This window comes from Phyllostomus discolor, chromosome X, assembly GCF_004126475.2.
Source record: "Phyllostomus discolor isolate MPI-MPIP mPhyDis1 chromosome X, mPhyDis1.pri.v3, whole genome shotgun sequence".
Classification (NCBI taxonomy): Eukaryota; Metazoa; Chordata; class Mammalia; order Chiroptera; family Phyllostomidae; genus Phyllostomus; species Phyllostomus discolor.
In genome coordinates this window covers 91,684,569-91,708,439 of record NC_050198.1, presented here as the reverse complement: position 1 = coordinate 91,708,439, position 23,871 = coordinate 91,684,569, and positions in this window count along the sequence as shown.

Here is a 23,871-nt window from a genome sequence, read left to right as displayed (position 1 = left end):
TCATATTAAAAAGGGGAATCACATAATCAGAATTTGTAGAGATCACTGTGGCTATTGTGAGCTGAGTGGATTGTACTGGGACATAAGAAGCAGAAACATCAGGTAAAACCTTTAGTTCCAAAAGAAAGCCCAATTTCTTAAAGGTTTTTAATAAATATTACTAGACATTTCTGAGTGAACACTGTCAAGGACATTGTTATAAATTTGGACAAAGTACTGTAGTATAGTATGGGCTGGTTACCTTTCTGGATTCAATCCATCATAGATAAAGAAGAGTAAACAAGGAAAAATATCTATGGGAAAGGGAATTTAGAAGGAAATGTTCAGAGCCATAATTTCAAAAACACAATCGAGTTCATACAATGTGTATATACAGTGGAGAATATTAAATGTATTTTAGTAACTATTCAGAAAGTATTCAAATAAAAATGAAATGTTTAAAAATGCAATTTATTCTCCACCTTTTTCTTTTTCAATTTTGTAAATGTTAGATTACTACTTTATGAAGGAAATTCATATTTGTAGTCATTGAAAGTCAAAAGATATCCCTGTGACCTAATTAAAATAGAAAACTTAAGAATTGGCCCTGACAGGTGTAGCTCAGTTGGTTGGGCATCTCCCACAAGGCAAAAGGTCACTGGTTTGATTCCTGGTCAGGGTATACACATGCCTGGATTGTAGATTTGGTCCCCATTTAGGAGGCATGCAAGAGACAGCCAATAGATGTATTTCTAACCTTTATAAAATTATATTTTGACTCAATAATTCCAGTTACAGAAATAGCTTTAAGGATAGAGAGATTCACAAGCAAAAGATACTCATGGCATTTTATAAAGGCAAAAAATTGAACCTAAATTGCCAAGATTTGATGTTTAAATAAATAAATAAATAATGATGCTTTACTACAAAGTATTAACATGCAGTTATCAATTATGTAAGAAATATGCTTATAGAGAGTAGGATGCTTATGGCTATAAAGGAATGAACAAGTTAGAAAATCCTATCCTCCCCAAAAGCTACAAAACTGGAGAAATGATTGATAACAAGCATTTCAAGGTTATGGAAATTGACCAAAGGCAAACAACATATTAAAAGGAGTTTATTCACAAAAAATCTGCTGAAATTGAATTAAGAACTGTAGGAGTCTATGGTATTTTCTCTTGAGGCCATTCCCATTCCCCAAGGGCTCAATCAGAATAGTTGTGATACCAGGATAGGGTTAGCTGTGAGAAATAGCAGCTTTATTGCTAGTGTGGGCCTCCATGAGGATGAAAAACACATATTTAGGGACAAATACTGACAACTTTCAACTTTGCTAATCAGAGGTTGTAGTCATTTTTGGGGTAGGCATGAGATTGAAAGGCCATCTAGAAATTTATCAGGGAGATTCTGGAAATGAATAAGCTAGGGGGAGGTTAGAAAAGATCAATAGAAATTTTGCAGTCTCAAAAAAAGAGAAGGAATGAATGAAAATAAACAGTACATCAGAGAAATGTGAGAAAGTAAGCACACTTATGTACAATAAGGAAAGGATAGAGACAAAAGAGGAAATGAAATAATGCTTGACAATTTACCCTGTTTGAATAAATACATAAATCTAAGAAGCTCAACAAATTCTAAGTAGGATAAAAGTAGAGATCTATACCCTGAAATATCATTGTCAAAATGTTGAAATTCAAAGACAAAGAGGAAACCTTGAAATCATGAAGAAAATCATGACTCATGAATGAGGGAACCACAGTAAGAATCATGTCTGACTTCTCATAAGAAGTTATGAAGACTGAAAGGCATTCAGGTGCCATACTTAAAGTACTGAAAAAAAAAATAAAAGAAACAATCAACCAAGAATATTACAGTCAGATAAACTACAAATGGAGGCAAAAAAGACATTCCAGATAAACAAAATTCATGAGAGATTTTGTTAGATGATCCTCCTTACAAAAATAAAATAGTAAAGAAAATTCTTAATGCTCAAAACAAGTGAACACAGATGAAAATGTAAATCCCCACAAAACAAAGAGCACTGCCAATAGTAATTATGTAAGAAATGATAAAAGGTAATATAATTGCAAGTGATTTGAAAAACAATTGAATAAAATATGCCCTGACTGGTGTGGCTCAATGGATTGAGCATCAGCCTGTGAACCAAAGGGTTGCTGCTTTGATTTCCAGTCAGGACACACACCTGGGTTGGAGGCCAGATCCCCAGTAGGGGTGCGCAACAGGCAACCACACATTGATGTTTTTGTCCCTTACTTTCTCCTTCCCTTCCCCTCTCTCTAAAAATAAATAAATACAATATTTTAAAAATGAAAATAATAATTAAAAAATTGAATAAAATATTAATTTAACAGAATTTAGGGGTCTAGCAGGCTGTCCAACCTGCAGGCCGCATGAGGCCCAAATGGTTATGAATGCAAACCAACACAAAATTGTAAACTTACTTAAAACTATTTTTACTCATCAGTTTTTGTTAGTGATTATATATTTAATGTGTGGCCCAAGACAACTCTTCTTCTTCCAGTGTGGCCCAGAGACACCAAAAGGTTGGACACCACTGCCTACAGCATATAAAAATGTACTGTATTTGAGCCCTGGCTGGCGTAGCTCAGTGGATTGAGCGCGGGCTGGGAACCAAAGTGTCCCAGGTTCGATTCCCAGCCAGGGTACATTCCTGGGTTGCAGGCCATAACCCCCAGCAACCGCACATTGATGTTTCTCTCTCTCCCTCTCTCTCTCTCCCTCCCTCCCTTCCCTCTCTAAAAATAAATAAATAAAATCTTAAAAAAAGAAATGCAAGAATATTTGAAAAAAAATGTACTGTATTTGCAAATAGGGACATGAGGGTAGTATGTTAGAACAAATCTGCAAAAGAATAAGGGCATGACAAGAGATGGTAACAAATCCACAGTTAGAAGTGAGGAGAACCACAAATGTAAGAAAGCCACCAATATAAAAAATGCTAGATCTCTTTTCTTTGCTCAGTTTATTTAAAATACAAAATCATATAAATTTATAATTAAAAATATATTTTTGAGTTTTTAACATATATATGTAATACATATATCAATAATAGCACCATGTAGAAGAAGGGAACAGAGCTATATAGGAGTGATAACTTTTCTATATCACACTGAAATTTGTTTACTGTAAATCTGAAGTTGATTCTGAACCTACAGCAATTTCTTAGGAAAAAGATAATGAAAATACCATTAATGAATTAAAATGTTATCCTAGAAAATATTTACATAACACATAAAAAGCCAATAAATGAGCATGAGAGTAACAGAAAGGCATGAAGGATATAGAAAATGAAAAGCAAAATGACAGACATAAATCCAGAGATATCAATGAAAACATTAAATATCAATTGATTAATCAATTGAATTAAAAATTCAAAGATTGTCAGAATGAATAAAAAAGAAGATGCAAAAATATTGTATAGAGGAGATATATTTTAGATTCAAAGATACAAATATTTTGAGAGAAAATTGGGGAAATATATGCCATGCAACTTTAAGAGAGCAGAAATATCAACACTAATTACTGACAAAATAAAATTTTTATGAGTTGCTAGAGGTAAAGTGTACATTTTATAATAAAAATGAGTCGATTATTAAGAAATATAAAACAGTTATGAACATATACATACCCCAAAGTACAGGAAAATCTATAGATTTGAAGGAAGAGTTGGACAATTCAACAGTAATAAAGATTTCAATTCTCCACTGTCAATAATGCCTAAAACAACTAAAAAGATTAGTAAATAAATAGAATACTTGAATAATGCTACACTTACTAGATACTTATAGTATTCTACACCACACAATAGCAGAATACACATTCTTCAATTCATGAGACATTTTCCAGGATACAACATGTGGTAAGCCATAAAACATGCTTTAATATATTTAAAATGTCTGAAATTGTACAGAATATGTTCTCTGATCATACTGGAGTAAAATTAGAAATTAAAAACAGAAGGAAATTTTGGTGATTATTATATGTGGAGGTTAAATAGTAACTATATTTTATCAATGATGGAGAAGATATCAATATAAATTAGTAAATATGTGGAGATGAAAATAAATGTGGGTATAATATTTATAAAAATTATTAGACGCCACCAAAACAGTATTTAGATGGAAATTTATACCTGTAAACACCTGTAATATAAAAGAAGAAATATCTTTTCTTTTTCTTATGGCTTTTTTTGTTAATTATTGTTCAATTTCAGTTCTCCTTATTTTTCCCACATTACTCTTTCCTGCTGTACCCTCCCCCATCTTCCACATTCAATCACCCCCTGTTGTCTTTGTCTGTGTCCTTTATACATGTTCCTTGACTCTTCCCCTTCTTTCTCTCATTGTCCCCCTCCCCGCTCTAGTCACTGTCAGTTTGTTCTTTATTTCCTAAAAGAAGAAATATCTTAGAAAAATATTATGTCAGGGAAGTCAAAGATGGTGGTGGAGTAGGTGAAAGGTATACTCAACTCCTTCCAGGAACCAAGTGGAATTACAACTAAAGTATATAACAATGTGAATAACCAACTAAAGAATAGTTGAACAGTTAAGCCACATTGAGACTGGTAGGAAGGGCAGAGACACAAAAAGGGCTGGCCCCAGTCCTACCCATTGGTGGGCAGTGGCTGAGATTCTGAATAGATAGCTCAGCTGCAAAGTTTCCCCTGAGAAGCATGGGGTCTCAACTGCAGACCCGGCTTCCCAGCTCAAAGCACCAGAGAAGAGAACAGGTGCACATATACCACTTGGCTGTGAAAATTAGCAAGAATTTTTGTCTGCCAGTGAGAGACTGGAGTTTGCTATACACACAGGAGACCTCTTAAAGGGCCAATCCATAAAGTCTCATTTTCAGACACTCACCTTGGGCTCTGGTTAAAAGGAGGCTGAGCCACGTGAACAGAGACTGGTGTTTGTGACTATGGGGAGAGAGCTAAATGAAAAGCTACCAGGATTCCTTTGCTGAGTCCCTTTCTCACACTGTGGACACCATCTTTCTTAGATGGATCACTCCCTTCCTTACATCATCAGCTTGGAGGAATGCAAAAGCCCTATGATCAGGACTCCCTGTAGAGCCCCACCCTGTGGAGCTTGTACCCTGATGAGGAATCAACTGCTTGGACAGGGTAGTAAAGGTTTGGGTAGACTCAGGAGCTGTCAGTAATTGAGTTGTATGGCTGTGGGGCAGTGTCCACTCACTTATCCACCCTAAAGCCCGACCAGCATCTCTCCCTCACAGGAGATCCACTATTCCCACCCTCTTGAGCTCAGGCTCCTGGTAGAATCTCAGACAGACTGAGTTGTGTGGCTCTAGGACTGGGTTTTTTTTCCCCTCACACCACTGACCATTGCAGAGCCCACCTATTACACAACTAAATCTTGGTCTGTTTGGGCCTCATTAACTTTGCTGACCTCACTCTGACAATTTCCTGAGACCCTACACCAGCACAAAGGTCTGTAGGCAGCTGCTGGGTGGCAGCTTGACTTGGTAAAGTTTGAAACATTTGATGAGTGGATTCAGACCCAGCAATGGTACTGAGAATTAACCCATATCAATCTACTGATTACCACTCACCCCTACTTGGTGACTCACTGAGAACCTGCCTCATGTAATCTGAGTACCACCAGAGGCTCTTTCTGTGACTGAGTGTGACAGGCGGCTGGCAGGCTGAGGCAGGCAAAAGTGGGTCTGGGATGCCTTGGGCCTTTCATTGACTTGTCCACAGACTCAGTGCTGGTGGAGCTGGTCTTGTTGCAGAGCTTGGTTCTTCCCTTGCATACTTGGGCTCAGCAGAGGCAACCACAAATTGTGGATCACTTTGTGATTCCAAACAGGTTGCCCAGGACTAGTCACAGTCAGTATCTGACATTGACTTGAACTACAATACCTCTCAAGAGGCCCTAGAACAGAGACACCCAATGGCCATTTCCAGATAACATTAGAGTGGGATCCCAATAGCATATCTAAAGGTAGACCTCAACAGGCTTCATATCTGCTAAGGCCAATTCCACTTAGTGTGGTCAGTTCCTGCAAAGCAGCAGGACGCTGCAGCCAGGGCTGATACTCAGTCAGCCAGGTTGAGGGATGAACTCATGTACCAATGGCCAATAGCAATCAAGACTTCATTACAAAACGAGGGCTCATATAACCCACACCAGGGACATTGCTGGAGCACCCAGTTCAGACCATCAAGGAGATTGTACCACTGAGACCCACAGGATACCTACTAATAAGGCTATTCCATAAAGACTGTGAGTCATAACAGATCTACCTAATACATAGAAGCAAACACAAAATTGCAGCAAAAATGGGCAGACAAAGAAACATGCTCCAAATTAAAGAACAGGAGAAATCTCCAGAAAAAAAAAAGAGCTAAATAAAATAGAGGCAAACAATTTGTCAGGTATAAAGTTCAAAAAAATGGTTGTAACAATAATCAAGGATACTAGTGAGAACTAGAATAAAGTGGTGAGAACTACAGCATGTAAATTAACATAAAAACCACTTAAAAAACCATTCAGAAATGAAGAATAAACTAGAAAGAATAAACAGGAGGTTGAATGAAGGAGAAGATTAAATTAGCTATTTGGAACACAATGTATCAGAAAACATCCAATCAGTGCAGGAAAAAGAAAAATGAAGTAAAAAGAAATTAAGATAGTTTAAAGAACTCTTGGGCAACACAAAGCATAACAAAATCCCCATCATAGGGAAGACAGAGAGCAAGGGATGGAGAGCCTACTTGAAGAAATAATGACTGAAAACTTCCTTAAGCTTTTGAATGAGAAACACATACAAGTCCAGGAAGTGCAGAGTCCCAAACAGGATGAACTGAATGAAGCCCACATCAAGACACATTATATTTAAAATGGCAAAGGTTAAAGACAAAGAGAGAATCTTAAAAGCAGCAAGAGAAAGACAGTAACCTACAAGGGAGCTTCCATAAGACTGTCAGCTGATTGCTCAACAGAAACATTTTAGGCTAGAAGGGGAATGGCATAAAATATTCAAAGTGATGAAAATCAAGGACCTACAACCAAGACTACTTTATCCAACAAGACTATCATTTAGAATTGAAGGAGAAATACAAGGCTTCACAGAGAAGAAAAGTTTACAGGAGTTCACTACTACCAAAGAGTATGATAGGAAATGTTAAAGGTTCTTCTTTAAAAAAAGGAAAAAGAAAAACACATTCATTAAAAAAAAATAAGTGGCAGGCTTCGTTGGTTGGACATCGTCACACAAAGCAAAAGGTCACTGGTTAGATACCTGGCCCAGGCACATGTATCATAGCAAGTTCTTTCTGATATATCTTCTTAGGCAAAGGCAACCCAAGAAAAAATAAACAAAAAGTTTTAGGATGGTAAATGAAACTGTCCACAAGAAGAAAAGAACTTACTGAATGGGAGAACATAATCACCAATGATATATCTGATATGAGGTTAATATGCAAAAATTATAAAGAATTTGCAAAACAACACCAAAAACAAAAACAAAAACAAAAACAAAACAAAGAATCCAGTTAAAAAATAGGCAAAGGACCTGGCTAAACACTTCTCCAAAGAGGATACAGAAATGGCCAATAGACATAAGAAAAGATGCTCAATGTTACTAATCCTAAGAATAATGCAAATTATAACCACGATTCGATATCACCTCACACCTGTCATCAATAAATTAACAAACAATAAATGCTGGTGAGGATGTGAAGAAAAGGAAACTCTCATGCACAGTTGGTGGGAATGCACATTAGTGCAGCCACTGTGGAATACCATATGGAGTTTCCTCAGAAAGTTTAAAATGGGACTGCCTTATGACCCAGTGGTTTCAATTTTGGGAATATTTCTGAAGAAACCTGAAACAGTAATTCAAATGAATACATGCATCCTTGTGTTCACTGCAGTGTTATTTACAATAGCCAAGATTTGGAAGCAGCCCAAATGCCCATCAGTAGCTGAATAGATAAAAATGGTGTGGTACATCATAAGATTTTGCTTATATGTGGAAAGTAATGAACAAAAAAACTAATGAAATTAAAATAGGCTCATACATAGATACAAAGAGCAGACTGACAGCTGTCAGAGGAAAGGGAAATTGGGGGTCTGAGTGAAAAAGGTGAAGGAATTAAGAAAAAAATCACAGACACAGACGACAGTATGGAGATTACCAAGGGGTAGAAGAAGATAAAAGAGGGGTAAATGATGATGAAAGGAGACAACTTGGGGTGGTGAACACACAATACAATGTATAGATGATATATTATAGAATGGTAAACCTGAAACATAATTTTGTTAACCAATATCATTCCCCAAAATTCAATAGAAATTAATAGCTCTGGTACATTTACACAATAGATTACTATTGGGCCATAACAAAGAAGGAACTCCTACCTTTTTCGACAGCATGGATAGACCTAGAGGGTATTATGCTAAGTGAAGTAAGTGAGTCACAAAAAGACAAGCACCATATGTTTACACTTACATGTGGACTCTAATGAACAACATATACTAACAAAATGGAAACAGACTCATGGATACAGAGAACAGACTGACAACTGTCAGAGTGGAGGGAGTTGGGGGCTGGATGAAAAAGGTGAATGGATTAAGCAACAAATAAATAAACAAAGAAACAAGGAGAAATTAAATGGAGAATAAAAGCATATAGAAAAAGCAACAAAATCAAAAGATGCAAGTTAAATAAAATAAATGAAATTGATAGACCTTTAGCTAGGTTGTCCAAAAATAAGGAAGGAAAGTTATCCAATTATGAAATATTTTAATATGTGGAATATGCAGTTTTATGTTTTTCTCTATTTTCTTAATTTATTATATTTATTATATATTACTTTTATAACCAGGAAACAAAATAGTGTGAAAACATTTAGTGGAGGAGTTAGCCATAAATAATAAGGATGGTAGTTGTCACAATGAATATCTGCGTTTTTTTTTCATTTTGGAAATATATATGAAACAGCTGTTCCAGAGGGAGCTCTGTGCTATCTCTGGGAGGTAGAATGCAAATATGAACAGGAATTTGATCCCGTCCCTTGAGCAAATATTGTGGCTAATCTTTCACTGCCAATCAGGACATGGGGACAACATAGCAATTCACAGCTATTACAAGCTCCTCTAATGTCATTCTTCCTTCTGGCCACTCACCTCACTTGAAGTTCATAATTCCTTTTTTTTTTTTTACAGAGATTGACAAATAGGTCTTTATTTAAATGAATGTTTAAACTTCTATCTATTCATCATAAGACACCATTTAAGATAACCAAAAGGGAAGGTGCACACTAAGAAAAGTATTTGCAATGAATATATCCATGAAAGGACTTCTATCCAGATTTTACAGAGTACTAAAAAAGAAAACCCACGAAGACACCCCAAGTATTTTTATTTTATTTATTTTGTTGGGGGGGACTTGCTTTTTCCTTTTATTTATTTATTTTAATTTTATTTTAATAGTTGTTGAAGTACAGTTTTCTGTCCTTTACTCTCATCCTAGCCCACCCACCCATCCCTCCCCACCTCCCTCCCATTTCCACCCCCCCTAGTTTTTGTCCATGTGTCCTTTATATTTGTGAAGTTTGTAATTCCAAAACAAAGGGGCAGCAGGATAGGCAAGGATTCTGAAAGCTTTCACAGAGAAACTAGTATTTGGAATTGGTCTTTCATCAAGAGTGGGAGTTCACTGCTGACAGAAGGAATAGCACACAGAAGACAAAGAAGCATAAGGCAACAATGACAGCTTGTTCCCTTGTGTGGTTGTAAGGTGATGTGCAGAAGTAAATGGGGATAGCAAGAGACTAAGCTGGAGTGAAGGTTTGGGTCAAAGTAGGGACTTTATTCTGAAATATTAACAGCCATTTGTTTTTTAAAAGGGTTGACATAGTCTGATTTGAGTTTTAGAGGTTTCTAGAACTACCTGCTACTGAAAAGAATTAATTATATTTCTTGATTACTCATGAGTTTTTAAAAAGCCAATAAAAACAAAACTGTGATAATGAACTCCATGTGCTGTATTTCTCTAAGAAATTTCTTGTAAATTAGTATGTTAAATCCCTGAGAATATGACTAACTGGCATTATAAATTAGGATTACCATGTGCTACAAAGGAAGAAAACATCTTACAAATTGTTTAAGATTCTTCAGAAAGAGACAGAGAGGAACTAGTTTAAGACAGCATTGTCTTGAGAAAATTATGTTATGGCCCTATTCAGAAGCTGCTTTTTTCCCTTTCTTTTTAGACAGTTACTGTGTTATCTCCTTGTATGTTTGCATAGAATTTTAAAAGTTAAATGATTTACCTAAACAGTGGTGATAACATGAATTAAAGTTTTTATTTAAATGTCACAATAGCTCAAAGTTGTTAAAAGGTAACGATCAGAGAACCAGGTGCCACTTGAAATAATAGTAAGAATAATAATATAAATAGCTCTCATTTATGTGTTATCATATTTATTTAACGTGACAATATAACTTCTCATCTAAATAAGGCCAATTTGGAGAGTGAAAAGGAGCAGGTATTAATAATTACACAGGTGTAGGAGGTGATATTAGTAACTGGCACATAAAGAAAACCAAGACATGTCCTTGCCCTCTAGAAGCTCAGAGTCCATTGAAGTTTTTTTGCTATGATCTGGAGGTTCAGTTGTATTTTGGTACCAAAATGCCTTCTGCTTTCCAAAACACAGCTGGAACTTTCCTTATAGCTGCTGCCCTGTGTTCTGTGCTCTTTTTCCCCGGGCCCTGACATGTGGCTTTGAGGCTATTGGCTTTCACCGAGGAACCTACAGAAACAGTACGGGTTTAAAATCAGGATCGTGCCTTTCCATACCCAAGCGAAGCCTCTGGCTGAGCTTGCCTCTTTTGAAAGGCTTTCACCTTGAAAATATTTTAGCAAGCAGTCTGGATGGCAGTGAGAAAAGCAGATTAGGCAGAAGGAAAAGTCCCAGGAGTAAATCCTCCTGAGGACAGGGATGGAAGGATTTGGAGCAGAAATTTCAGTCTGCCAATGGTTTCCTGCTTATAGAATTGTCTCCTAGTAGAAAAGTAATGGTGGAGGAGAGGTAATGAGTGAACTGACACTTGAATCCTTTGTGACATCCCTTGCTTCCTGTGTCATGGAAGCTTAAAAATTGCCACATGGAGCCACAGCCAGTATGACTCAGTAGGTTGGCCATCATCTCACAAACCGAAAGGTCGCTGGTTGGATTCCTGGTCAGGGCACATGCCTGATTTGGCCCCAGTCAGGGCCTGTATAGAACGTAGCCAGTCGATGTTTCTCTCTCACATCAATATTTTTTTTCTCTCTCTCTGTGTCCCTTCCCCTCCCTCTCAAATTAAAAATAAAAATAAAATTTAAAAATATTGCCACATGAAGAGTCTGAGTATTATCACATAACTGCAGGGATTTGGCATGCCCTACGCTGGTGATATAAACCCTAGACCACTAGTCTTATACTAATAGCAAATTTCCTGTTTTCTAATAAAATTGTCCCTATTCTAACCTTTAGTATAAATGTTGAAAATATGTAACTGTACTTTTGGTGACTATGGAACTGTAAAGTCAGACCACTCCCACATCACTAAACTCTGTTGACATTCTCAATGGTCAGTCTCTTCCATGCATTAAAAAAAATAATTGCTAAAGGATACGCACTATATAATTCACAATTTTAAAGTGCTTGATTCCATGGTTTTCAGTGTATTCAGAGTTATGCATTACAACTAATGTACAACTTACCACTATCTAATTTGAGAACATTATCATCACCCCCAGAAGAAACACTATACCCCCATTCATTATTGTTAAATCCAAGATCTCTTAGCAATGACATAAAAGAGATTGGCAGTTTGGGTGCATTGGTCCCAGAAATTTGCCCCAAATCATCTCTTACTTCTTCATGAAATCTGTGGTTCCAATGGTATATTACTATGCACCCAGTCATTCATGAGGATTTATTGAGCACTTACAATTTGCCAGGCAATGCACTAGGTGTTGGGAATTAATAGTAAACCAGACAGCTTCAATTTTTACACTATTGAACCTTAAAATTGAGTGAAAGAAAAATATGTTAATCATCTTAAATAAGATATAATTAAAATGTGATATTTTGCCCTGGCTGGTGTGGCTCAGTGGATTGAGTGCCAGCCTGTGAACCAACAGTTCACCAGTTTGACTCCCGGTCAGGGCACACGACTGAGTTGCAGGCCAGGTCCCCAGTAGGGGGTGCACCAGAGGCAACCACACAATGATGTTTCTCTCCTTCCCTTCCTCTCTTTCTAAAAATAAATAAACAAAATCTTTTTATTGTCTTTTTTTGAAGACTTTATTTATTTATTTTTAGAGAGAGGGAAAGAGAGAAAGAGAGGTAATGAAATATCAATGTGTGGTTGCCTCTCCTGCTCCCCCAACTGGGGACCTGGGTTGCAACTGGGGCACGTGCCTTGACCAGGAATTGAACCAGTGACCCTTTGGTTCGCAGGCCAGTGTTTAATCCACTGAGCCACATCAGCCAGGGCAAATAAATAAAAGTGTTTTTTTAAAATTGTGATATTTCATAGAGGAAAGAAATGGATAAGACACAGTGGGTAGCTTAGAATTGAGTCAGGGGAGGTTTCTCTAGACTATCACATATGTAATATATAAATATAAGTACAAAGTAAGAGCTATTCAGATGAAAAGTTGGACTTGACTTGGGAAAGATTTTGGATTATTTAAGGAACTGAAATAAAAGTCATAATCATAATACCTTACATTTATCTGATTCCTAAAGATGTCACACCTCCCAATTCATTTATTCATGTTATATGGCTTTATTGTTCATCTATTTAGACAATGTGTTCTGGCTTATTGACTTATTCACAGTTCTTTGTGAAATAAGGAATTTTTGGACAATATTCATAAGCCTTTTTAGTTCAAAAAAGAACAGGGCTCCAAAATAGTGACTCCTAAACTGCTACCTAATGTGTGGTGATAGATTTAAATGAACCTCTGTACTGCCTCAAGAACAATTTCCAACATTATCTTCAATGAGCCTCCTAAGCAATGTAGAAGTATCAGTTCTCTTCCTTTCTATAACTCCAGATGTCTATTTTGGCATTGGAAGCAGCAAGTGTATGTCATTTGAAAACCTAGTCTGAAGAAGAATGATGCTGAAAAATGTGAAACATGCAATAATGTACTTAGTGAAAATGAGTATAAAAACAAATACACACTTGCATACATATGTGCACACATGCACATGTGAAATGGCTCCTTCTACTCAGAGTAATGGGAAAGAGCAATTTCAGGTAGCTAGACATGCCAGAAATGAGTAGGGATATATTAGTGAAGTTTCAAATGTGTATATTTGGAGTGTGGTAGTATTTGTTTGCATTTATAACTTGAGAAATAGCATCTAATGCTTTTACCAGCAATTATACTGCCATACCTACTTTCCTCAATAAATATTTTTGAGAATCTTATGTTTTTAAAACCTTATACCAGATGTTGTTAAAAAATAAGTTATAGGGGCTGCACCACCCTGCATTCCCGCCAACAGTGCACTAGGGTTCCCCTTTCTCCACAACCTCTCCAACACTTGATGTTTGTTGCTTTGTTTATGATGGCCATTCTGTCTGGTGTGAAGTGGTACCTCATCGTGGTTTTAATCTGTAGTTCTCTGATGGCTGGTGATGCTGAGCATCCTTTAATATACCTCTGGGCCCTGTGTATGTCCTCCTTGGAGAAGTGTCTGTTCAAGTCATGTGCCCATTTTTTAATTGGATTGTTTGTCTTCTTGGTGTTGAGTCAAATGGGTTCTGTATATATTTTGGCTATTAACCCCATATCAGATGTGTCATTGCCTAATATGTTTTCCTATACAGCATGTTCCCTTTTCATTTTGTTGAAGGCTTCTTTTGCTGTGAAGAAGCTTTTTAATTTCATGCAGTCCTATTTGTTCATTTTTTCCTTTATTTTGCTTGCCCTGGGGACATATTGGCAAAAATATTGCTATGAAAGATGTCTTAGATTTTACTGCCTATGTTTTCTTCTAGCATTTTTATGGTATCATGACTTACATTTAAGTCTTTTATCCATTTTGAGTTTATTCTTGTGTATAATGCAAGCTCGTGGTCTAGTTTCATTTTTTTTTTTTGCATGTACCTGTTGAAGCCACTGTGGAAAATAGAATGGAGTGAATTCAAAAAATTAAAAATGAAACTGCTTTTTGACCCAGCAATCCCACTTCTGGGAATATATCCTAAGAATCCTGAAACACCAATTTGAAAGAATTCACCCTATATGTTCATAGTACTGTTATTTATAATAACTAAGATCTAGAAACAGCCCAGGTGCCCATCAGTAGATGAGTGGATAAAAGAACTATGGGGATTTACACTATGGAATACTACATAGCCTTAAAAAAGAAGGAATTTTTTTTCTATTATTAAAAAAAATATTTTATTGACTAGGCTACTGTAGTCCCATTTTTTTCTCCCCTTTATTTCCCTCCTCCCTGCACTCCCCATCCAATCAGCATTACCCCCCTTATTTCATGTCCATAGGTTCTACATATAAGTTCTCTGGCTTCTCCATTTCCCATACTATTCTTAACCTCCCCCTGTCTACTTTGTACCTACCATTCATGCTTTTTATTCCCTGTACCTTTTCCCCCATTCTTCCACCTCCACTTCCCTGCTGATAACCCTCCATGTGATCTCCATTTCTGTGATTCTATTCCTGTTCTAGTTGTTTGCTTAGTTTTAGTTTTTGTTTTTAGGCTCAGTTGTTTATAGTTGTGAGTTTGTTGTCATTTTACAGTTCATAGTTTTGATTATCTTCTTTTTTCTAAGATAAGCCCCATTGACATTTCATATAATAAGGGGTTGGTGATGATGAACTGCTTTAACTGACTTTATCTGGGAAGCACTTTATCTGCTCTTCCATTCCTAATGATAGCTTTGCTGGATAGATAAATCTTGGATGTAGGTCCTTGCCTTTGAGGACTTTGAATACTTCTTTCTAGCCCCTTCTGGCTTACAAGGTTTCTTCTGAGAAATCAGCTGATAGTGTTATGGGAACTCCTTTGTAGGTAACTGTCTCCTTTTCTTTTGCTGCTTTTAAGATTCTTTCCTCATCTTTCATCTTGGGTAACATGATTATGATGTGCCTTTGTGTGCACCTCTTTGGGTCCAACTTCTTTGGGACTCTCTGAGCTTCTTGGACTTCCTGGACGTCTATTTCCTTCCCCATATTGGGGAAGTTCTCTTTCATTATTTTTTCAAATAAGTTGTACAGTAGCCTCATTTCCATTTTTTTACAATAGTTATTTTTACAATAGTTTTTTACAATACTTTTACAGTAGCCTCATTTCCATTTCTTGCTCTTCTTTTTCTCCTTCTGCCACCCCTATGATCCAGATGTTGGAACATTTAAAGTTGTCCAGGAGGTTCCTAAGCTTCTCACTTTTTTGAATTCTTGATTCATTCTGTTCTGGATGAATGTTTATTTCTCCCTTCTGGTCCAAATCATTGATCTGAGTCCCAGTTTCCTTCACTTCACTGGTGGATCCTTGTATATTTTTCTTTATTTCACTTTGCATAGCCTTAACTTTTTCCTCTATTTTGCTACCATGTTCAACCAATTCTGTGATCATCCTGATTACCAGTGTTTTGAACTCTGTATCTAATATAGATACAGAAGGTTGTGTATCTCTTTGTTGCTTAGTTCTTTTTCTGGAGTTCTTATCTGTTCCTTCACTTTGGCCACTTTTTTTGTCTCAGCACATCTGTTATGTTGTAAGGGGCAGACCCTTAGGTATTTGCCAGGGCAGGTCAACCCATGCAGCTGCATTGTGGTGCTATATGTGGGGGATGGGTTTGAGAGGGAATGATTCCACTTGCTGAGTTCTCTTTCAGCTTTCAGTCACTTCCCTTGCTACCCACAAGCAAATTGAGCCCTTCTGGTGCTGATCCCCAGGTCGGTGGGTTTATGTACATTGTAGGACCTCATGGGCCCCTCCAACAAACTCTCCTGTGAGGCTAGTAGTTTCTCCTGCTGCTCTAACTCCAAAAGATTTTTACAGTCAGAGGTTTTGATGCTTTAGTTTCCTGCACTGGAATCCTGGGTCATGTTGTCTGTCTTCCTTCCCAGTTGTTCATCCTGGTTTATCCACACATGAATCAGGGACTGGTTTGTGGGACTGCCCCATCTGCCAGCTGCCTCACCCACCCAGTCCTTCAGCTGCTGCCTTGCTCTGTGCATCCTGTCTTCCCCAGATGCCCATCTCTGGCCCTACTCTCAGTGTGATTAAATGTTTCCTCTTTAACTCCTTGGTGTTTGGACTTGCATAAAGTTTGATTTTCTGGCAATTTTGGTTATTTTTTGTTTTTAAATTTGTTGTTGTCCTTGTTTTGGTTGTGTTAAGAGGCAAAGTGTATCTACCTACACCTCCGTGTTGGCCAGAAGTCAGAAACCTTACCTTTTGTGATAGCATGGGTGGACCTGGTTATTATTATGCTCAGTGAAATAAATCAGTAAGAGAAAGACAAATACCATATGATCTCACTTATATGTGGAATCTAATGTATATAATATACTGATGAACATAATAGAAACAGAAGCATAGACACAGGGAACAGACAGCTGTCAGAGGGGATAGGCGGGAGGGGACTGGATAAAAGAAGGTGAAGGGAGTAACCAAAGAACATATATGCATAACCCATAGACACAGGGTGGTGATGGTCAGAGAGAAAGAGGGGCAGGGACTTGGTAGAGGGGGAGAAAGGGGAGGAAATGGGGACATCTGTAGTAGTGCCAACAATAAAAATAAAGGAAAATGTTATATGTGTTGTTGACTTCTTCAGAGAGGTCATCACGATCCTTCAGTCTAGGTAATGTCCCCTGCTTCATACTTTTACAGTAGCCTCAAATGTCCCTGTCATTACAGTCTTCTTACTGTTTTGCAATAATTTCTTTAATGTCTGTCTTTTCTGCCAGGCTGTAAGTGATTTGAAATAATGAATGAAGAAATGCTAAGAAATTAATGAGAAAAAATGCAACCTCATTCCAAGGGGCTTGAGTTCTTGAAATTATTTCTAAAATCCTATCCCCTTGGTGTAATGACACATTTTTATTTATTCAATTTTAAAAGCCCCTGGCCTATCTGCTAATTTGTTTTTGAAAAAGTTCGTGATACACTGTAGAATGGCTGGAGATATTTGTGCTCCTGTGTCAATTTGTTGGATGAGTCTGTGGCAGAAATGCTGGCAGCACAGTACTAAGAAAAGTAGTGGAATAGTATCAACAGTGTAGCCAGGTAAGCTTTATGATAGGAGAAGGACAAGGTGCTATGGGCCTTCACAGAAGGGTGCCCAAGTGAGACTGTAATGTGTACTTAGCTAACTGAAGGTAATTCATTATGCTTATATATACCTGTGGGCCATAATAGGAAACCAGAAATAAAAATTATTAGCCTAGCATGCTCACCAGCTAATAAATTTCTTACTTAGCTTTGATAACCTTCAGAAAAGTTCTCATGGCAAATTATTTTGATTTATTCCCAGAGGTACTCAGTGCTCATGTCTTTATACTTCATGTATAATATGGGAAGAATAGTCTCTAAAACCAAACTCACCTTTCAAACTATTTCAGGTTGTTCCATTAAGTGACTTTTCAGTAACTAATTTGTGTCTATTTTAGGAATCATGTCAAAAACATAGGGTTAGTATTACATTGGATGGAAATATAAACAGCCATGGAAGATCCTGGGCTCATTTTTAATGTTACCTTTTGTAGAGCATTGTGCGTGCTCCCACACTTTCTTGTTCTCTGAATATATTGGCTGCTGGTTGAGGCAAAAAGAAGGGATGGTTTTCAAGAGATCATTAAATTGTGGTAAACATTCAGAGATTTCTCCTGCTCCTCTCCATTAGTCTACATTATGGTGTGCCAAAAGCTATTTGTTTTTCTTGCTCCTGGGAACCAAGCATCATGTCTTTGGTTAACAGTTCATGTCATCACTGTCCAGGAATGAAACTTTTCAAATCAAAGAAAAATTGAAATGGTGCTACTAAAATCAAGAAAAATCTTGGTTAAATTTATGGTAGACAGTGATTCATAAAAATTTATAATCTTCAAAGTAATTACAAGGCAATTTCTCCCAATGTTAAAAATTTAAAAACATAATTTGGTGCAAATTAAATTCTAAAGACATTATAACCTCCTACAAATGGAAATTCACAAACCAAAACAATATAGAAACCTCAAGTGACTGTTAAAAATACTTGTAAAATCCAGCAAATCTATGTTCTAAATATCTAGAGTGGAATAATGAATAAATATTGAAAGTCTGCACTAATGTCATATATTTTACCTTTAGGTTTCCAAATATAAACTGTTCAGAAGAAACAAGGAAATTGTATGTATATATTTATGCATACATATGTATTTATGTGTTTGTATACACACTCTACAGAGTAGATGTGTGTGGATAGGTATTTATCAAAAGAACTTGTAAATTGTACTAATTGCAGTGAGAACTTAAGTTATGATTTTTGATTTGAGTAATTGGATATGATATACTTAAACATCAGTTATATATACTTAAGGACAAATTTATGTGTATGATTTTTGTATTTCATTGTTTATAATCATAAATTTTAAGTACTACAGATGCTTTGAATTTTTTAGGGCACAGTGTTTTAAAATGGAAGTTATCATTTCAGCATTATGTCTGGTAATACTGCCAAAAGACACAAAATTTGAGAATCTTTGGGATGTCAACATCTTCCTATGGTGGACATCATTCTAATGGTGCAAATTAATGAAATGACATTCAACTTTAGAACATGAGGCATGCTGCCCCAAGTTGCAAAAGTACAGGACTAAGTGTATTAAGCCAACCCAGCTGTGTGAGCCAATGCACATTAATGGGAGTTCTGTTATAGACTGAGGACAAATTGCCCTTTAAATCTTTTCAAAATATTCCTATGTACCCATATAATACAAGCAGTCTGGCAGCTTCTTCAGTGATGTGTTTCTGTGTGGTATGGCATGAGAGTTTTGTAATATCATACTGGCCTGGAAGAGGAGAGTGTTATAATATCTAAAAGACAGTTGACTAGGCACTGACATAGATTTTACTGTTACTAAACTGCATAAAATGTAATGTTGTATGTCAAACTTATTCTTTTCTTCTTATCAAGTCAGAATAATAGAGTGGGAAATTATATTAGAGTAGAAAGGGCCTAGGTTCAAATCCTAGCTCTGCCAGAAGAAGCTGTGCTGAATTTCACCAACTCTAAAATGGGGACAATATTAACTACAGAGAGTAGTTGTCAAAAAAACCCTGATTCTTAAACTAACTTAATCATAAAGAAATAAATGATCTCTTATCAGAAGAAATTGTAAGATAAGGCAGCCTCCAAGGGTTGGCTCAACTACTTTGCAATTCTCTTTCCTCTTCCCTAGGTTGACTTTGCTTCCCTAAGGGTCAGAGCAGTATGTCTGTAGCACATCAAGGCATCACATCCAAATAAGTCAATATCAGGAGAAGAAGAACAATCTCTCATAGTATCTCCTTTTAATGATGAGGGAAGCTCTTGCAGAAAATTTCCTGGCCAGAAGACCCCCTCCTTGAGTCTCATTGGCCAGAATTAGGGCACATATCTGCCCCTGATGATAATTGGCCTGGGAATTGGGAACACCCTGAAAACCTTAGACCATAGGGGTCTACTTCTGAGCAATGACCAAGGCCATCTTCCACCATGGCGTTACATTGCATGGGGGCCAGCATAAGAGAGCTGAACAAACTGGAAGTATTTTTGTCAAAAGAGTGAAAATAAAGGAAGGTGAATGAGACAATGAGTGGAAAGCACATCATTGAGAGTACTGAGTAGTAAATGAAACCATATATAAAGTCCATCTTTATGTGTCTGACACAAAGTAAGTACTAAATAAATAAAAGTTACTGATATTATCATTGTTATTTTTGTTATTAAACTCTAAGGTGGAACACTTTAATAGACATCATGGTTGGAGGGTTGGGATTCAAAATAAATATATTTTGTTTTACTACTTAGTATGTCTGTGACTTAGACTCTACACCAGGGGTTGGAAGACTTTTTCTCTAAAGGAAAGTAAATATTTTAGGCTTTGTAGGGAATATAGTTGTCGGGGTTTTTTTTGTCACATACTTTCCTTTGTTTCATGTAATCCACTTCTTTAAACATGTCAAAACCATTTGTCAGCTCCCAGGTGGTACAAAAACAAGCCACAGGTAGGTTTGCCAACAGCAAGTACTTGTTAGCTCCTCTGTGCCCCAGTTGTTCTGTCTGTAAAATGGAGATACTTGTAGTACTTTCCTCAGAATGTTGTGGTGAGGATGAAATAATTCACGTGCACAAGTTAGAACCACGACTGAATCCTGGCACCTAATAAATATTAGTGATGGAGCTTGTTGTTTTGTTTTAATGCACCATACATGTTCATCCATCAACCGACAACTGTATTTAGAGATAAAACACACCAACAACTGCAAGTGAGTACATTATAAGCTAATAACAAATTTTATGGTATTGGGGTATACAAGAAGTGAGGTGGAACAGGCTTTGGTAAGAGGAAGCTTTGCACAAAAAAAGAGCATGAGCTTATGAGTCAAGCAGACCGAGTTTCAATTCTGAGTCTACCACTTTGCAGCTGTTGTGACTTCAGGAAAGTTATTTCACCTCCATGTGCCTTAATTTCCTCATCTATAAAAGTTAGATACTAATAAGGCCTGCCTCATAGGGTTGATCTGAGTGCTAAAAGAGGATGCATGTCAAGAGACTGGTACATTGTAAGAACTCAATAAATGGCAGTTGCTATTATTTTTCATTTTCTTTTCATTTATATTAAATGCCTCTGAGGCTGTGTCTCCAAAATAGCCAATCCATTACTTAGGGGGAAATAGCAATTGCTTGATTGTGATTTCACTATTTGTTAGCTTCCATGACCTACCCAGTAACTCACAACAATCAGTGTATATAGAAAAACAAGTATTGACTGGTTAATTAAGCCTAAAATTTTGATCCAATAGCCCTGGATGTACACACAGTTTGATTATGATTTCTTTCAGTTTTGTACTGTATTTCTTAATATATTGGACAGGAAAAATGATTGAATCTTGATTATTCAATTTTAACGTTTATGCCCAGAGGCTACTGAGCTTCAATTTAGCTCTGTTACTGAGTTGATTGGGCATTTCCTCCCCAGCCAGGCTAATACTAGATTTCACCTTCTCACTCTAGGTCTTTGCTAATACAGATGCTAATTTGAAACAAACCTTCAGGCTCCTGATAAAAGCTATTCAAGTCTGGATGAAGAAGTCGAATCATAATGTGAGTGTAATGTGGGCAGCCCGATGACACTGGGTGTGCTATTTACAAAGAAATTGAAAATAGAAATGTATAATTATGATTTTCTTTTAAGTACCATGTTTGAGCTTTAACAGAATATGGAGTAATATTGCAAGATTACCTACTATACGCCAGACATAATTGATGGAACTAAAGCACAGGGAGTGCAAGTAACTTATGGAATGTCATATAACTAATAGATGTATGAAGGAAGAGCAAATCAACTGGTCTCCCCTCCCAATTACTGATTCAGTCTTTGTGCTTAATTAAATGACATACTAAATTGTAGTCTCTCATATCCTCAAAAAATACTTAAGGAGTATCCCATTTGTAACTCTCTGGTTTTAGTTCTGTTTAGCCCTCAAGAAGAAAAATGCCTAGTATTTACCAAATTACTTGGGTTTGCTATTTAAGAAGAAAAATGTATCCCCTTATGATCTGTAGGTTCCTGGAAGGCAAGGACCATGTCTGCCTTGCTTACTGCTGTGTCCCCAGTGTCTAGAGAAATGCTTCACACATTTTAGATGTTCAATGCATATTTCATTAACATCTAATAACATGAACAGTAATTTGAAATCCTAGGAAAAAGAACATAAAATTTAAACTCCTGATTATGACTCTGCTCCAGAGAGGCATCAGATATCTGAGAATTCCAGGAGAAATTAATATGTATACAAGGCCCCACTTCACTTAATCTTTGGGGAAGAAATTGCTAAAAATCCCAGCTGAGTCATGCTCCAGTGTGTGTAGAATTGTTCTCAGTGAATGTTCTGATGTTCCACTCACATCCCTATTTCAAAACTGAAAGATTTATTCCCTCCACTGCTAGGAGTGTTGGCTGCTGTGTAGCCCTCAATTTTCAGCTCTCAACAGAAATTTCCTCACCTGAAGAGATTCACCTTGCCAAAGATCACAATCCCTTCCTGGGGCAGCCCTCATCTGGAGAATAATCATTGAGGTAGTATAAGAGCCTGGCCCTCCTGCAGAAACTCAGAAAACTCTAAAGAATCATCCCAGCTTCAAAACACTTGATGGTATTCATTGAGGCCTCTGTTGAGATTATCAGAGACCAAGTTCTCCCTCTACTCAATCCTGCTTTCTTCCCTTCCCTTCCACCCATGTTGATCCCAAAGGCACTCCTTAATAAATATCTGCATGCTCATCTGTATTTTAGGATCTGTTTCCTGAAGAGGACATGGTGGGGCAAATCCCACCATGTCCTCTTTCCTCATAACACATTTTCCTCATGCAGGCAATCTCTTCCCTGCCATTCCAAGCCTTCCACTACCTGAGACAAGATTTATATAAATATTCCAATCAAATGTGAGATGTGGTCAATCACAAAGGCACAAAGAGGAGGGGATGGAAGCTTATGTGATTTGCTGAAAGTCATACAGCTATTAAGTGATGAGACCAAGATTTGAACCCACGTAGTCTGTCAATAAAAGCACCTTCTAGAATCTTCCAATTTTGCCTCAGGATTGTCATGGGGAACCCAATATCTATGGCTATGTGGCAATTTCATTACAATGTTGATAGATTGTGGTGTGTACCAATTACTCCCCTTTATTTATCTTGCCCATCCTCCCATGTTCCTCTCCTTTGGCAACCATGACTTTGCTTTCTATATCTATGAGTCTGTTTCTGTCTTGTTTATTTGTTTATTTTCTTCAGATTCCACATATAAGTGAAATAATATTGTAATTGTCTTTCACTGTCTGATTTACTAGACTCGGTGTTGTACCCTCTATGCTGAGGGTATAGTGCTGAGTCTAATATGTTTTACATCCATGTTGTTGTAAATGATAACATTTTGTTCTTTTTAATGGCCAAGTTATATTTCATTGTATATATGTACCATGGCTTTTTTATCCACTCTTCTATTGATGAGCACTTAGATTGTTTTCATATCTTGGCTGTTGTAAATAACACTGCAAAAAACATAGGGGTACATGTATCATTTTATATTAGCGTTTTCAGTTCCCTTGGGTAAATACCCAGAAGTGGAATTACTGGATCACATGTAGTTTTATTTTTAATTTTTTGATGAACTTCCACACTGTTTTCCATAGTGGCTGTACCAATTTCTATCACCACTAACAATGTGTCTTATATTCATTTTTTTTGTCAATGTACCATTTTTTAACTGCAGTTGAAACACATAAATTAAATTTCTCCTAAAATAAAAGCAATGCTACATATGACCATTAAGTTCTTCAAACCCTACCTCTGACTCTCAGTTGTTCTTAGCAGAAATGAAAATTATGTGTTGAGTTAGTATTTAAAATTATTATATTTCCTGAGTAGAATTATCTACATTAATGGTTTCACTCCTTCAAAAATTCTTTTATAATGCTTTTGCATTCGGTTATAGAGTCTTACAATTCAAATGCATAGCTTGTTAATTCTATGTGATATTAAATATATTATTGCCATTATGTTGTATTACATTAACCCAATTTGAAAT